Genomic DNA, 14,082 nt, shown 5'->3' with positions numbered 1-14,082 from the left:
AGTGTGTGTGAGAGAGAGATGGATTACAGCATTTCTCCCAAGTAGTGAAATAGCGGCTCAAGTGCTGTGCCTTCTTCAGTGTCAGTGAAAGACTGTCAAGCAAACTCACAAGCAGTTGAATTGTGTATAATTATCTGCCTTTTAAGTAGTAGGAGCGGTTTATTGACTCGCCCTCGCCTCCTTCGCCATAGTATACTACCGCGACATCGCTCAGAATTATGACATCGGTAAGTAATAACCAGTTATGATTTATTACTGAACCGAATTGTTTATCACAGTGCACCGAAGAACCAATTCATTTTGACACCCCTACTTGAAAATGAAAGATTTTTGGGTTTTGTATGAAACGAATGCGAGGTACAGTCCGTCCTGTCAAATGCACATCACATGACAGCACTCAAACGCCCACGAGCTAGCAAACAAAGAGTTGCTGTCATTTCTGGAGGAGATTCGCCATCAAGACCAACTTGTGGATTACTTCAGAAGACTAGCACAATCAGACGATCATCATTCAGAGGATGACAATGTGTCGAATGGCCATAAATGAGGTTGGTGTCGTGATCTTGTTTCTTTCGTGTGCACATGCGCATTAGCTTGAGCAACCTGAAAACATGCAGATTTTGTTTGATTCGAACGTTTAGAAATGAAACATATCAGAATCAGAATCAGAAAGAGCTTTATTGCCAGGTATGTTCACACATACTAGGAATTTGTTTTGGTGACAGAGCTTCTACAGTGCAACAGGATTACAGAGACAGGACAAAAAACAGATAATAAATATATTTTTAAAATAGAAGTAAGTAGTGAGTGCAAATATACAGATTGACAAGTGTATGTACATGTTTATTACTATATACAACGTTATATGTGCAGCTGTTATGTGCAAAGTGGCATGTAAAGTGTGTTGTTAAATAAGTGTATATGTGTATAAAAGTGTATGGCAAGTAGTGATGTTGGTTCCACAATTATTATCATCAAGTGTTCATGAGATGGATTGCCTGAGGGAAGAAACTGTTTCTGTGTCGGGCTGTTCTGGTGCGCAGTGCTCTGTAGCGTCAACCAGAAGGTAAAAGTTCAAAGAGGCAGTGTGCTGGGTGTGAGGGGTCCAGAGTGATTTTGGCAGCCCTTCTGCTCGCTCTGGATAAGTACAGTTCTTGGGGAGTAGGAAGGGTTGTACCAGTGATTCGCTCAGCAGTCCAAACTATTCGACGTAGTCTTTGGAGGTCATATTTAGTAGCTGAGCTAAACCACACAGTTACATGGGACGGTTGTTGCTTAATTTTATTGGTGATTCCAAATATGTGATGTAATCGTACGCTTGGCAAACAGTTTTGGGGAATATAATGTTTCCCCATTCAGACAGAATGCCTGAGCATACAGCCTGAGAAATGACTTGCCTTAAAGGGACTTTGATAATAAGAATAATAAGGTCTGTCCACATGTAACTGTCAAAAGTGACATACAGTGGAATTTGTTGTTCATCTAAAGCAGGGGTGGGCAAACTCGGTCCTGGAGGGCCGGTGCCCTGCATAGTTTAGCTCCAACTCTAATCAAAAACAACTGAACATGCCAATCAGTGTCTTCAAGATCACTAGAAATCTATAAGCAGGAGTTTTTGATTAGAGTTTGAGCTAAACTGTGCAGGACACCGGCCCTCCAGGACCGAGTTTGCCCACCCCTGATCTAAAGTCATATTTTGGTAACTATATTATTAAGGTTAAAAATAAAATACAAATTAATCAAATAAGAACAAGTCCTTCTCTTGTCTTAAATAATCAAGCTTATTTATTATGTAAAGCCCTTTTTACATTTTCTGGAATAAGTATACCTTTATAAAAACTATTAGTGGTGTAACGGATCAGAAATCTCACGGTTCGGATCACATCATGGTGTTTTAGTCACGGATCGGACCATTTTTCGGATCAGCCAAAAAGGGGAGGAGACAATGGTAATTTGCTTTCCATTTATTACAGAAACAGCACTGCAAGACACTTGGTTTTAACAAACAGAACTTAGAAGCTGTGATTTTATTAATAATAAAATGTAGAAATAATCAGCTGAATAAAAATAATCATTATTAAATAATCAAAAAATATTCATTACTGTGAAAAATTCACTCTGTTGCTGATAACTGTAGAAATCTAACATAATCATTATTTCAATAAACGATTCATAAAACTTCATGTTTCATTGCTAGATGATCATTTTTGGAGAATTATTCAGTGGCATATTTTTAATGGCTGGTTACCGCCACCTATTGGTTAAATAATGTAACTGCTGCCTAAAACTTTCATTTTTAAGCATCATTAAATGCATATGAGGGTGATTTTAATCTTTACAATAAACATCAGTGGTTTTATCTAAACTATAAACTGTTCTCCCAGTACTTCTGTGTTATTTAACTGTTTGTAACTTCATGACTAACTCAAAACCCTAAATGATTCTCTTGATTTTTGCGTTTTCAGATTTGAATGCAGCGATTGGAAGAATTAATAAACATATGCAAATCATAATCATTTATAATTTATGTTGCGTGGGTGTTGAGATCTCGATCTTTTAACGATTAATCCTGCAGCTTACACTGAATGCATTAACGCAGGCTAAACAAGTGGTGACAGAAAACACCTTTAATAACCTAAGAAACCCACCACATCCTGAATAACCCACCACAACTTCTTCCGTCATCATTATATTTGACAGGAAATCCTAAATGCTTTCATACAAGTGATTTGAATGACACGAGAGGCGATCTCTTTATGATCATTACAAATTTAGAAGTAAATCTACCAGTAACAAAGGTATTAACTGCGGGTCACGTGTGTTCCTAACTGTGGGTTGTGATCCAAATGAATCACAGATCAACCGTGATCTGTTTCAACCCCTATTGTTGAGTATTAGGAAAACAATCTTCCTTATGAAATAACATTTCCTTAGAAAAATGCTGTTTATTAGCCATGTTTTGAAATCGTTTATTAAACTGTATTAAAATAAACAGGTCAAATTTATTTTTCAAATCTAATTCAGACTGTATCAAGGTGCATTTGGTCTTGAAAGTTCTTCAAATGGAAAGCAAATACATTTGTTTTGCTGGAGTTGCAATCCCTTTATTTCTACCACTATCATGCTGCTTAAGACATGCACACAAATAACCCGATGTCTTCGATGTGCTATTTAGATTTGCATACCTGAGAGGCAACAACAGTAAATAAACACAGCATTTGCAATCTTCATTTCTCTCCACGGCTCTGGCTGTGGTCGCAGTGATGTTGCAAGAACTTCCATGTCAGCGTTTCCCGCCTCAAGGTGAAACGAAACGCATTCAGAGCGGGGTCGTCAACACATCCGGAGGGATGTTAACACATTTTATGTGCTGGGTGCCTTGTAAGGGCACTGGGTGAAGTCAGATGAGCAGCAGTCTAGTCAGCCATTTGTCATATTACACTGTCAGAGGGTGGAAGTGTCTGTTATGACCAGCTCAAAATTAGCACACACACACACACACACACACACACACACACACACACACACACACACACACACACGCACACACACGCGCACGCACGCACACACGCACACACACACACCATGGCACTGCCAGTGTTCCAATGACGAGGATGTGATGTAATGTGATATAATTACACGCCAAGACTTCTACAACAAGCAGTCGTGCTCACTCAGCTGGCGAGAGACCTCATTGAGATGTGGAGATTCGTCTGCTGTCCACGCAAATCCCACACTAATTTACAACCGTCATTACTGGTCATCAGTGAAATGTCCATAATCCATCACTAAATCTGTGCTGCTTACTGGATATAAGAAAGACAAGTGCAGACTCAGCCTGAAAACACTGGAACAAGCCTGATTCCAGAGTCTGATTCTGTGTGAGGTAGCGGAAAAATCTGACTGGAATTTTACTCACTAATACTACACTGAAACTTGTTCGGGCCATAGAGTAAAAATATTTTACAATTCTTCAAAACTGCATCTTCATTCATTTATTTTCCTTCAGCTTTAGTCCCTTTATTCATCAGGGGTCACCGCCAACATCAGGGAATGAACCGCCAACTTATCCAGTATATGTTTTACACAGCGGATGCGTATCCAGCTGCAGCCCAGTACTGGGAAACACCCATACACTCTCACATTCCCACACATACACTACGACCAATTTAGCCAACACGGGGAGAACATGCAAACTCCACACAGAAACGCCAACTGACCCAGCTGAGGCTCGAAAAAGCGACCCTCTTGCTGTGAGCTGACAATAGCCATGTTTCCATCCACCTATTTCTATGCGCATTTTGGATATGTGAAAAAAAACGGTTGATGGAAACGCCATGATGCGCATCAATTTTGAAAATGCGCATAAAAAAACGTATGCGCATAACAGAGTAGGATAAACTCTTTATTCGATGAGAAAAGATGCACATAAACTACGATGGAAACACTTTTACCGCACAAATTCCAGTGTGCGCATTAAAGGAGGTCATGTGATTTTGTTATAAGAGATCATGTGATGATGAAAATGTGTGTGAATGGACAAACCAGCAGGCTGAGCACATTATAAACCATCTGAACTGTTGTTTTGGTCATTCTAAAACACATTACCGTTTAATTATTAGTGTTATTATATTAATAATGACCTCCAGAATCAAGAGCGTCTGTGCTCCGCGTCGGACACCTTCAAACGCCACTGCGCATTCACTGTGTCAGGATTGCCTTCTGAAGCGCAAGTCATTTATTAAATGAAGAAAAGATTTACGCAGCTTCTCCTACTGCAGTAAATTCAGTTTTTACTGTTGATATTTGGCGCCAGATAATCAGGAAGTGACGATTTTGTTCGCTTAGACTCGTTGGATGGAAACGCTGCTGCATTCGCAGATCTTTTATGCAACATTCCAGTTTTGCGCATAAGTTTCATTCGTATTTTTAGAAGGAAACAGAGCTAGTGCTAACCACTCCGTGTCACCCCTGAAACTGCATCTTGTATTTCCTAAATAGAGTTATATTAAACTTGTTCTGGTCATATACTCAAAAATGATTTCTGCTGCTTGTTCAAACTACTTATTTAAAATGAGCCGAATCATCACAATTCTTGAGATTTTTGGGGGGGAATTTAATTGTTTCGTGTTCAAATCTGTAAAAACAATTAGGTTAACTTAATGGATTTGAGTTGGGGCAACATGAATAAATTGTGCAGAACCCCTTAATTTATCCAGTGTAGAGTAAGGGGCCGTTCACATATCACATCTAAAAGCATATGGAAAGTGTGAGCGCATCGCTTCTTTCACCATTTTGAATGCGTTTCGTGCTCCTTTGTCATTGCTAGGCGACCATCAAACGTTTTCTCAGAGGATGACAAACTGACAAAACATGCTGCAGCTCTGGTACATTCATTCATTTTCATTTTCTTGTCGGCTTAGTCCCTTTATTAATCCGGGGTCACCACAGTGGAATGAACCGCCAACTTATCCAGCACATGTTTTACGCAGCGGATGGCCTTCCAGCTGCAACCCATCTCTGGGAAACATCCATACACACTCATTTACACACATACACTACGGACAATTTAGCCTACCCAATTCACCTGTACAGCATGTCTTTGGACTGTAGGGGAAACCGGAGCACCCGGAGGAAACCCACACCAACATGGGGAGAACATGCAAACTCCATACAGAAATGCCAACTGATCCAGCCGAGGCTCGAACCAGCAACCTTCTTGCTGTGAGGCAAATGTGCTACCCCACTGCGCCACCTTGCAGCCCTTACGGGTTTAACTGAGTAGGACAAACTTTTTATGTGATAAGAAAAAAAGTGCAAAAGCTCTGAAACACTTTCACCCAATAAATTCCAGCATGCGCATTAACAAAATGACTTTTAACAGTTTTAACCAAGAAGCAACCTCCCGCTCTCCTTCATGAAGCAAATACGGAAGTAACTGAAACTAGTCCTCGCTCCATAACAAAGCACATTTCTATTGACCCCACTGTTAAAATGGCCGACTTTACAGCAGAAAAAAAGGTGTTTACAGCCTGGTACAAAGAACGGTTTTGGTTCATATAGCTATTATTACCCTCCATGACAACTGAGAGGGGGTGAATATTTTTATAACTCATCTATTTCCTTTATATTAGGTTATATTAAGTCTGCATAATTAAGGGCGTGGCCACTTGAGTGACAGCTAGGTCTTGCTGGTCGCCATCACGTCACCTCAGCTGATTCCGGCTGATTAGCTGCTGATCTCGGCATGTTCATCGTATTTTTGTGTTGTTTTATGTGGCTTTACTCAGTCAGCTGCCTTTTGGACTTATTTCTCACAGTTATCAGATGATATGGGATGCTGTGTGCACTTAATTGTGCTCACAAACAGTTTACGCGGCCTCCGTTTCCCATGTGAGTAAAGTTATATACTTGTATACCATCTCTATAAATGTATTTGTTTTATTTAAGATCATTTATCATTTATAATGTTCTTTAGAGCTGTAAAGCACTCCAGAATCTGACAGACTGATTAGCTGTAGGCTCTAGAACAGTCATCTCAAGCGTTGTCATACAGTGTTATGCTGGACTTCATCAATAGTCTTCCATTTACTGACACGCACTATATCTGAAGTGTTTGGATGTAATCATAAGATCAATGTTTAGTGGCTCAATGTATCACAACAGTGTTTTAAAAGACTAAACACCTTATTAATATAGTATACAACCGAGCACATGTGGTCAGAACACAAACGAGTCGCAGGTAATGAAATATTAAGCGTTTCTCCCAAAGAAAAGCCTGTGTAAGCAAAATGTTAGCAGGCGTCTGTAGCTCCGCCCACGCTCCACCTTTTTTGGTTACTCCAGTTGATGCGATGATGTGTAAACAAAGTGGCGTCAGTTGGCCATGCCCACTTCAATTGTGCGCTTATAAAACCTATGGGTGACGTCATGGATATTACATCCGTATTTTTACAGGCTATGAGTTTTAACAGATGATATGATGATAAAAAATTGGTGCAATAGTTGCCATTAATGGACAAAACAGTTTCAAGCACATTGTAAAACATCTGAAACGTGGTTTTGCTGATAGTAAAACACCTCAGCCAAAGTCTGTCATCACAGTGGTTCAGAATAATTATTACAATTATTAAATTATTATTCTCTCCAGATCTGTCTTAAGCATCCGTTTGCAGGGCCACCGGCCACCGCATTGCGTTCATTACATTTCGTCTTCGTTTTCTGAGGTGCAACTCATTTATTAGCGAAGAAAAAAAGACCACAGTGGCTTCTCCTACCACACAAAGCTACATTTCTCTGTCTGATATTTGGCGCCAGTTTATCAGGAGGTGACGATTTGATTGCAATCAGATGGAAAGGCTACATTACTCCCAAATAATTTATGTGAAATTCCAGTTTACACGTAAATTTAATTTGCATCTTTAAATGGAAACATATCTATTCACAAACAGCTGCTAATTCACTGGGAACGTAGATGATCAGTGATATAGAAATGTTAACTTCTTGCAGCAATGCCTTCAAACATCCCTTTTGTAAGAATTTATGCAAGCGAAACTATTAGATATCCTCCTCCTACAAAATATAATACTCAATAGTCACACTAAAAGAGCAATAAAACCGTGCAGTCAATTGAGCAGCTTAATGAACAAGAGCCTCAGGTTAGTCCTGGCAGACATCAGTCAATGGAGCAGATGGATAAATCTCATTGTACCACTTATGGTCATCTAAATAGCAGATAACGGCAACCACAAGCCGCCGCCACAGACTTGAGCTCTAGTGAATGATGGATCGCTGATGATCTTCATGCTGTCCACCTTGCTGCTAGGCATGACCATATGTTACAGGGGTGGATGCTAAAAGAGTTGGAGTTTGCTAATGGAGCGTGACTCAGTGTGCCGACACGTCACTGACATGAATTTTTATCAAGTCGCTATTGAAGACTGAACTCAGTGCAGTGGTTAATTCATTATCAGTGGAATTTTAGGTCCCGTTTACACATGGATGATGCACACATACGCTGCAGAATGTGCTTTATGTTTTATGCACACATGTAATGAGACTCCAAGGTCTTGTTTATATTTGGTATTACATGCATTTTCAGTAGAGCTGGGCGATATGGCAAATAAAATGATCGCGATTTTTTTCAATATCAGTCGATATCGATAATTATCATGATAAATGTCAAAGCTTTATCTCTATTTTAAAAGGATTTTCAGCATGCCAATCGCTTTGTGCAGCTGATTTAACACATTTTGTGCACTGTTTTAGCTGTCTGACAATATAAATAATAAAATATTAAACAAAAGAATCTTAATTCAGCATTTACTGTTCAAGTTTTCAACAACCAAAGACATTACCCTACAAGTTATTGGATATTATTGTTCAACATCAAAAAATAAATTAATAAAACAGGTTTGGATCAATTAAAAGGTGAGTTAATGGTCAGTTTTGGATGAACTCTCCTTTTAATGGTGAATTTAAGGTGAAATATCCTTTAATATGTTTTATTTAGGGATGCTTACGATTACTTTATGATCGATTGATTGTCAATAGCCCTTTAATCGATAGACCTTATGGATGACTGATCAAGCATGGACATTTAAAGGTTAAGTTATGGTTTGCGCTGTGAGACGCGTCCACTCATTACATCATCGAGTGTGTTCAGTTTACCTTACTTATGGTGTCAGTCACCGTCTTGACACTGCATATTGCGGGACGTATAAAAACCCTGTTATGCGCAGATCTCTGTTAGAGATCTCTGAGTTTAAGATTAATCGAAAAAAAGATCACGATCTCGATTCGACCCTACACACGATCTTAATTCAGCGTTTCTACGATTCAGCCAATTATATTTTCAAGGACAGGAGAGAAGCAAGGCAGTCGCACAAGTCTTCACAGCAACATTGACACCTTCAAATGGCATTAAAAGTGTCACATACTGTATTTATAAGGTATAATTCACCAAAAATGTCATTTCGGTCTTTATGTAATGATGTTTTCGCGGTCGCAAAAATCACACGTGAGCTGACGCACTGTTTGTTTACTGCAGAGAAGGTGCGCGTGCCCGTCTATGACGCCTACTTTAGTGAACACAACCTACATAGGCTGTGAATAACAGCTAATAAAGTTGTAAATGACGTTAAGTTTGTTGCACAGAGCGATCGTTTGAGGGCCGTGCGGGAGGTTTGATTAGCATGTGTGTGTGTTTTAATCACAGTGACTGCAGAAATGAGCCGCATTCGAAAGTGAAAGTGAAACCCGTGCGCACATCATTTAAATGATTATATGGCATTTTAGAGTTATGATTACGACAAGCATTTGATTTATTGATATATTTTTTTTCTTAGCCACATAGTGTTGTGGATGAATAAATGTTTACTGTGTCAGTATAACAACCCTAGCCTATATTTAAAATGGAAATATAATGGTCTAATAATGTTGTCAATGACAAAAGACAAGCACATGTCTTAAACAAACATAATAAATCAACTTTATAATTATGAATAGTTAAATTCTGATGTCATCATTTTACTGTGATTTAACAAACTGGACATATTGAAAGTCTATTCAAGTCCACCATAATGACTATACAAAATTTTGCATTTTAAGCAACAGTAGAGCTACACACAGGCCTAAGTTTAAGTTTGAGTTTAACAACTTTATTAATCCCACCAGGGGCAATTAAAGTAGGGTAATAGCATTTCACGATACAACGAACACATAAAGAGACAAATCACTTACAAACAGTGTTAATAAAAACAATCCAGCTAATATTATTGTTGTTGTTTTACCATATGTTTGAGAATTAACAATAAAAATAATAGGCTAATCTTTTAGCTATTAACCTTTATTTTGCATTTACAGAATCGTGAGAAAATCGTGATCTTGATTTTAAGCAAAAAAATCGTGATTCACAATTTAGCCAGAATCGTGCAGCCCTAGTAAACATGTCAGGCTAAATAATGAAAATTAATCACTGACTTCTGCTGTCTTCGTTTGTTTCATAAACACAGATTTCTTTACAATTTAAAATGGCATATTTGGCTATTTTTTTCTGCTAGAGATACTGCTGTCCTAAAAAAAAAAAAAAAAAGGGAATTAAAAATATCTTACACATTCCTTATGAACGGTATTACAGAAAATTTAGACGGTTTTAAAACCCTGACTTTTCCAAACCGCGGTATACCTTAAAAACGGTTATCTCTGTTATATCCGGTGTTTTAATTTTACCTCACAGACTGGCACGAATAGGCCAATAGGCCATATATGCAGACTCTCATTTCATAAATCGCGCATCACTGTGAGCCTCTCCATTCACTCAACAGGTTTCTGAGCTCTCTCATCCTTCAGACCGAGTTTATTCTTCCAATGTAATCTAAGAATACTATCAGTGCTGTGAATATCTTGTAAAGACTGTCACGCTTCGTTAATGAATTAAAATGAAACCGTGAAAACAGCTGAATTGATTGTTTTATTGCGAAAGCATAAACGATAGCAGACTTGTTTTAAAGCGCTTCACCTCAGATGTTATTCGTTCTTCTTGTACATTAGAATTAAGTTACACATACTTCGTTTGTGTACGTCTTCGTTTGTTGACTTCGTCTTCGTTTGTTTCATAAACACAGATTTCTTTCAAATTTAAAACGGCATATTTGGTTATTTTTTTCTGCTAGAGATACTGTTGTCCTAAAAAACAAAAAAAAAGTGAATAAAAACATCTTACACATACCTTGTGAACGGTATTACAGAAAATTTAGACGGTTTTAAAACCCTGACTTTTCCAAACCGCGGTATACCTTAAAAACGGTTATCGTCCCATGCCTAGCCCTAAATTCCAGCACACTGTAAAAGATCTGAGATGTTGTTTTGCTCACTGTAAAACACCTCAGCCGTCAGTGCATCATCGCTGTGCTTGTTGTGGTTTCTGGCTTTTCTCTTACTAAATCAAGCTCAGACTGGGGTTATGAATATCAGAAGAATATTGGAATATTTCCCAAAAAAGCAGCCTGGAGCAGACCCATCTCAAGTCTCACTCAAGGACAATCCCATGTCCCCCAAATTTGCTATCCCCTTTATCCTTGCTTCCTCCCACCTTTGTGTTTTCACAGCTATTTACTGGTTAAACAGGCCTCTCCCAGCTCCTACTCCTTTACGACCCCTATTTAAAGACCCCTCTTCTTGTTGATCCTCATAAATGTACAGATCTAATATAATCATCACCGTTTTTCCACATACAGTTCACATTCAATAATCATGACTAGTATCTATGTTTCAAACATCTAAACTGGACTCTTCTCCCCCATACAGTATGTCTTTTCAAATATACATGACAGTTTCAACATGTGTTGTTTACATTTTATGCCTTTCTGACACAGATGGTTCTCAATAGCCGCATTTCCACTATCGGGCCAGTGCGAGCCAGGGCTTTAATCGGGCCAGGCCGGGCCAATAGCCCGGGAGGTTGAGAAATGAGGCCGAAATCATTTCGCGTTTCCACTGTCGGGCTAGTTGCTCGCAGCGCGTCACGCAAACACCGCCCCCAGAACGTCCCCCGAATCAAACGTCACACAACCCGTCACACAACCCGCCCACTTCAGCGGGAACAAAAAACTCAAATTATAACCACAAACACAACCTGGCATCACTACGAGAGCTGGAAGATGGAGAACACCGAAGCGATTGCTTTTTTTACTGTTTGTGGTCTGTTGGTGTAAGGCCAGACAGCGATCCCTGGATAAGGACATTCGAGTTCGGCGGCATGTGTATGTAGGGGAAGAATGTGAATGTAAGGGAAGAAAGCATCTTGTCTCCTCTTTACCTGACAGGAAAACTCAGCCTTTGTACGTAACCCCGCCCCGAAGCCCCAGTTGGCCCTCCTTGGCCCAAGGTATTCGGCGGGCCGAAAAAGGCCGGACGCTGGCCCCAAGGAAGCCCCGCTTTGGCCCGATTACGCCCCGGAAGTGATAGTGGAAACGCGACTGGCCTTGGCTCGCCCTGGCTCGCTCGCTTTAGGCGCGATAGTGGAAACGCGGCTAATGCATCCCCAAGTCCTCTCTCATGCTCTTTTATGACCCCTTTGCCTTAACCTATCACCTGTTTTCAAAGATATATAATGGCAGATTCGTAGGGCCCTCCACTCACCCAATTAAATGTGTCTTCATATAGGTTTAGTAAATAAAAATCTTCATGCTTCAGTATTATTATTCCCTCCAGAACTGTCTTGAGCATCTGTCTGTACTCCCAAAGAGTGTCTCACACCTCGTGTAAACATGCTAGACACATGTGTTTGACCACTGCACTCACATCTCATGTGTATTTCAGCATCTCCTACATGGCAAGCATTCAAAATGGCACTCACTTGATTTTAAAAAGAAAAAATCCTTGAGTTTCCACCATTCCCCAACCTGCATCTATTCATGAACGAGTCCAGATCAGAGATGCTTTCCTTGACAAAATCTGAGCACAGAATGAATATGAATGACAAGTGTAAACCAGCCCTTGAGTTCAGAACCGAGCAGTCTAAAACATGCTTTCATTTCAGTGTACACCGATATATATCCACTTCCCCTGTTACTGAACTCATTTTAGTCAATATAATATGCATTAAGTGCACTCGCAGGACCTCGCTTTAATTCTACGCCTAACAATCTGGTTCTGAGTCACCATGGAAACAAAAGCAAAGCCTAAATGATTTACATTGAAAACAACTGCGAAGCTGGGATTACCTGTCCTACAGTTATTCATTTATTGATAGACACAGACCCAAAAAATAGAGCAAGTGTTCATGTTTTCTGTACCCAATCTAGAATAAATAAGTACACTTGTGGGTACTTCATTCAACAAAATTGAACTCAACGCTGACCATAAAACAATATTTACACTAGAGATTCCTGTATGAACAAACAGCATAGGATCAACATGAAATAAAACACTTGGGAAAGAACTGAGTGTTCTTAGTTGAATCACCCAAGCAAACCTTAACGCCAACTCTGAAACTAAAACCATGCAATTAAAGCATCTTCTGGAGCAACTGAAATCCAAACAGAATCGAAAGCTTTTATCAAGGTTGACAAGCCAGCATTCATTTCCACACTCATTTCACATCTCCAGGAAAACAGACCATCCCAAATACTAAAATCAGCTCACACAAACCGCATGACCAATCAGCAAAGTCGTAGTTTGATGTAAACCAAAGTATATATATACACTCACCGGCCACTTTATTAGGTACACCTGTCCAACTGCTTGTTGACGCAAATTTGTAATCAGCCAATCACATGGCAGCAACTCAATGCATTTAAGCATGTAGACATGGTCAAGATGATCTGCTGCAGTTCAAAGCATCAGATTGGGGAAGAAAGGTGATTTAAGTGACTTTGAACGTGGCATGGTTGTTGGTGCCAGACGGGCTGCTCTGAGTATTTCAGAAAATGCTGATCTACTGGGAGTTTCACGCACAACCATCTTTAGGGTTTACAGTGAATGGTCTGAAAAAGAGAAAATATCCAGTGAGCGGCAGTTCTGTGTGCGCAAATGCCTTGTTGATGCCAGAGGTCAGAGGAGAATGGCCAGACTGGTTCCAGCTGATAGAAAGGCAACAGTAACTCAAATAAGCACTCGTTACAACCGAGGTCTGCAGAAGAGCATCTCTGAACACACAACACGTCCAACCTTGAGGCGGATGGGCTACAGCAGCAGGAGACCACACCGGGTGCCACTCCTGTCAGCTAAGAACAGGAAACTGAGGCTACAATTCACACAGGCTCACCAAAACTGGACAATAGAAGATTGGAGAAACGTTGCCTGGTCTGATGAGTCTCCATTTCTGCTGCCACATTCGGATGGTCGGGTCAGAATTTGGCATCAACACCATGAAAGCATGGATCCATTCTGCCTTGGCTGGTGGTAGTGGTGGTGTAATGGTGAGGGGGATATTATCTTGGCACACTTTGGAAGGATTGAAGCAGTTCTGAAGGCAAAAAAAGGTCCAACCTGGTACTAGTAAGGTGTACCTAATAAAGTGGCCAGCAAGTGTACAATTCGCCTTTAAATAAACCTTTGGTCTACACCATTTTATATTTA

General features: G+C 39.9%; 1 protein-coding gene across 1 annotated transcript in view; it reads right to left on the bottom strand.

The window, feature by feature from the left end:
- arid4b (AT-rich interaction domain 4B) overlaps positions 1 to 14,082 on the bottom strand; it is a 159,693-nt gene that overhangs the window by 133,418 nt on the left and 12,193 nt on the right. The window lies entirely within an intron of this gene.

The sequence above is a fragment of the Danio aesculapii genome, chromosome 13, assembly GCF_903798145.1.
Source record: "Danio aesculapii chromosome 13, fDanAes4.1, whole genome shotgun sequence".
In the NCBI taxonomy this organism is placed as follows: domain Eukaryota; kingdom Metazoa; phylum Chordata; class Actinopteri; order Cypriniformes; family Danionidae; genus Danio; species Danio aesculapii.
This window is presented reverse-complemented; position numbering and strand designations above follow the sequence as displayed.